The sequence below is a fragment of the Thamnophis elegans genome, chromosome 3 (genome assembly GCF_009769535.1).
Source record: "Thamnophis elegans isolate rThaEle1 chromosome 3, rThaEle1.pri, whole genome shotgun sequence".
Lineage (NCBI taxonomy): Eukaryota > Metazoa > Chordata > Lepidosauria > Squamata > Colubridae > Thamnophis > Thamnophis elegans.
Window position 1 is genome coordinate 8,549,436 of NC_045543.1, and position 4,439 is coordinate 8,553,874.

Sequence of the window (4,439 nt, forward strand, 5' to 3'; positions counted from 1 at the left end):
ACCAACCATAATAAAAATGGTGTCTAAGAGTTCAATAAGCTTTATTTGAACACTTATCAGAAAAGTTGTGCCAAATGTTTTGAACACAGAATGGTTGTTGTGACCTTTTTGGAAGCACTTCCCTAACCCTCCCATCCTATTTATATGCCTCCGCACGCAATATACATTTGTGCTTTTTTAATCCTACGTTTCGGGGGGGTGGGGATTTTTTTGTACCTTAAAGGTTAGGTATTTTTATAGTTGCAAGACCTCCATTCATATCAGAAGAGCATTAGAACATTTCTTGGTCAGGTCAGAACAGCTGACTCACAGTCAGAATAAAGCATTTTACTCTCAAAAGAGAACACCTAACCTCAAGATGTGCAAGAGGCAAAACATTCTGCCCACTATATTTTCAGAAAACAATGGTTTGTACTGTTCTCTTCTTTAAGGATAGTCTCATCCATTTCTAATGACAAGATGGAGATGGCATGAGGAGGGGTGCATCCCTGAATCCAGGGATGAAATTCAGCAGGTTCTGACAGGTTCTGGAGAACCAGTAGCAGAATATTTGAGTAGTTTGGAGAACTGGCAAATACCACCTCTGGCTGGCCCAACAGTGGGATTGGAATGGAGGTTTTGCAGTATCCTTCCCCTGCCACACTCACAAAGCCACGGCCAGACAACCAGTAAGTAATAAAAAAAATTGAATTTCACCACTGCCTGAATCCACTGGCCTAAATTAACATTGGAAAATGTTACTTACTTACTTACTATTTGTTAAATGTATTTGCCGCCTATCTCGCAACTATTCTAGGCCACTTACGATGAGGTGGCAGGCTGAACCAAAGTAGGCCTCAAGCCTGAACCAAACTAGGGTTTCATGACATTAAGCTTTAACTGTTCATATATAGAAATTGCAAAGGTTTGCTTTTAGGAAGTCTGCACATGAAATCTGCTGAAGCAAGGTCTCTATTTTAATGTATCTCCTGGCTTGACTGTAAATCTGTGTGGTAGACATATTTTAGTTCCTCAAATTATATGCTATGTTTGACCGTTGGCTGACTATGTATTATGACTTCCTGTAGACATAATATTGCTGTAACTCAAGGGCAAATCTTGAGGGGTGTATCCAAAACTAACACATGGCTTAGCTAAAAGCGATAAACTATAAAAGGAATTTCCTGCTTTCATTCGGGGTTCAGGCCATTGTTCCTGAACCTGTGCAATAAACTTTTTCCTTCTCTTAAGAGCTGGATTTCGTGTCCTGTCTTTTCCATAACAACAACAACCAAAGTGGAGAAATAAGAAGTGTAAACATAACAATAGCAAAATAATGGAACAATAGAATGAACAATGAAAAAGGAAACCATGGGAATTATGGTGATATGAGAATAAAAGATGGGCAGGTAGAGAATCAAAGAGCAAGCGGGCAGCTGGGCTTTGCTATTTAGTATCCAGTGAGGTACTCCTCCAAGTATTGTTATACTATGTGGTGTTCCTTTTTTAAGAGATATGTTTTATCTGATAGGAGGCGAGACGGTTCAATAGTTAAAGATGCTGAGCCTGTCAGCTGGAAAGCTGACAGCCGGGGTTCGAGACCCTAGTGGCCCCAGGATGAGCTCCAGTTACTTGCGCCACCTCCTGCCCACATAGCAGTTCAAAAGCATGCAAATGCAAGTAGATAAATAGGTACCACTTTGGTGGGAAGGTAAAAGCATTCCATGCCCCTTGAGCAGTGGTGGGTTGCAGACGGTATGCCCGGGTACAGGCGTATCAGAGCCTGCCTGGAACACCGGGTACCATCCTGGTACGGTGCTCCAGAGGGCCCACCTGCCTACCTGAGCTCCTTACTGGGTTTTAAAGGTTTCTGCGCTTCTGTGCACGTGCATGGCACATATGGTACCTGCACAATGCTCCGCTGAGCAGCTGGAGCATCGGGGAGGATTGCGGAAGCGTCATTTGCAGTTATAATGCATACGCGCACAGCCTGCGTCCATGTGGGTGACACTGGGCCCGTTCCAACCATACCAGTTGGAATGGGATCCGGAACCCACCATTACCCATGGGGTACAGTCATATTGGACACATGACCACGGAAGTGTCTTCAGACTTGTCTGCCTCCAACAACTAATAAACAGAGATGAACACCTGAGACATGAATGAATAGGGTAAACCTTTCCCTATGTCTGATACCCCAGTGACTTTTGCCTGCAGAGCTGAATTCTGCTATTAGTTGAGCCAAGTAGATACGCAAGTTTCCTAACTCTAATTTCAGACTTGCAAGATTCTGTTAATATAACCATACTGTCAGTGTTCCAAGTATCATGTAGAATTAAATCAGAGTCCAAGGCAAAACGATCCTTAAAGTTCCAATTTAATAAAGCAGACATCTTAGCACATCTGTGTTAATCCCAATTCTGGAAATTACATCACAATTCCACCCAGTTAAAAGTTCATGATCTTGTCCCCACACCCACAATCCATCACATGGTCCAATCTTCTTCTTCCATGCTGGCGACTCCACCCAGCTGCTTCCGGTCAGGTGTAAAAGTGCGGAGACAAAAGATGACCTTGGCTTCTAGACAAGAATGAAAACAATACATTCCACAATCCTACTCCTGTCTATTCCCCCCTCCCATCAACTATACTAATGAAACAGCATAATGAAATAAGAGAAAGTGTGGCAGGCCAAAATTCTAAAAGGAATATAATTGCAGGCCTGACACATACACTAAAAGTAATGCTACTATTCATTGTTGTACTTCTTGTCTGGATTACCTCCAAGGGCTAACAATTACACCCAACTAAACAAAAACGTCACTGTGATAATACTACATGGCATTTCTTTTTTCAGTGAAATTTACTCACAGCACAACTTAGGGGAAGGGAAAACATACCTGTGAATTTGTGGTAAGCAAGCAACTATGTGCTTCTGTAATGCTCAGGACTTTCCTGTAAATTGCTGAACTGGAGAATACCTGATTCCAGTATTGGATTCTCATTAGTTTTTGAATATGCAATGTTGCTAATTATTTATAAGAACGGATATTTCCCTCCTCTAAAAACAAAGTCTTCTATCTAGAGTGCATGGATTTCATTCAAGATATTGAAATGATAATTTAATATCAGAAGGAAAAATAGGAAGTTTGATGTGCAGATTAAGTGAAAATATCAAGGCCCAATAAGTCAGTCTATTGTCAGAGTTCCGAATAGCATCCTCAATAAAATAAGAATTCAAGGCAAGAGATTCCTCAAAACACCAATTTATTAGAAGAGCCATGTCGGCACATCTGGGAAAACCTGAATCTGAAAGCTTCCAGGTTTTCCCCACCCAGTTGAAAGTTCAAGACCCTGACCAACACCCACAGGCCCATCACATGGTCCAATCAGTCATTGCCACGGAGGGACATTCCTCCCATACACATCAGGGCTGGGTTCCAGCAGTCACTATTGCCAGTTCACTCGTGGGGGTGCCATGCATGCATGCACAGTGCAATAAAAATTGCTCTGCGCATGCGCAGAAACAAAAAACAAGATGGCGGCACCTACAGAAGCACCTAGAAAACCAGTTCAGGGGATGTGGCAGGCCTGGGTGGCTGCCGGTTCCAGCGAATCCAGGTTGCCAAACCACTACTGGTTCGGCCAAACCGGGCCAAACTGGTAGGAACCCACCCCTGATCCACATCTGTCCAGAGGCAGGGACTAGACGACCTTGACTTTCTGAGAAAGAATGTTATTTTGGCTACACATCTCCCAAGCGCCATACAATACCCCTCCCAGTTTCCCATAGTTGAAGCTTAAAGCCTTATACCACCATGGCTTCCAAGCCTGAAACCATTTTCCCTTTTTTCTCTCGGTGCTGCTCAACAACATTTGTCTGTCACAGGAACAGCGGAAGCCGATTTCAGCCAGTTCCCTGACAAGGATTTTCCCAGCGCTGAAACATTATCTGGCTGGTAGATTATGAATGTTCAATTTTTTTAATCAAATGGTTTAAATAGAAAACAACCTGCATTCACAAATCATACTAAGCCACACCGCTCCTGCTTCTGCATAACACCTGGCTATAAACTAAGGTTAAAAAAAGACAAGGTTGGTTAGCTCGTACATTATGCTAAGCCAAATCGGTTTTGTTTGAGCTTAATGTCTTGTGTCAGCCCAGCCAATGTACAAGACATCAACTATTGTGCTAACATCAAGGTTATTAAATGCAAGGTATTCTTTGGTTTAGTATCTTTCACAGATATTACACACACGCACGTACAGAGACAGAGACAGAGACAGAGACAGAGAGAGGGAGGGAGGGAGGGAGAGAAAGAGAGAGAGAGAGACAGAGACAGAGAGAGAGAGAGACAGAGAGAGGGAGAGACGAGAGAGGGAGGGAGGGAGGGAGGGAGGGAGGGAGGGAGGAGAGGGAGTAGAGAGAGAGAGAGAGAGAGAGAGAGGAAGAGAGAGAA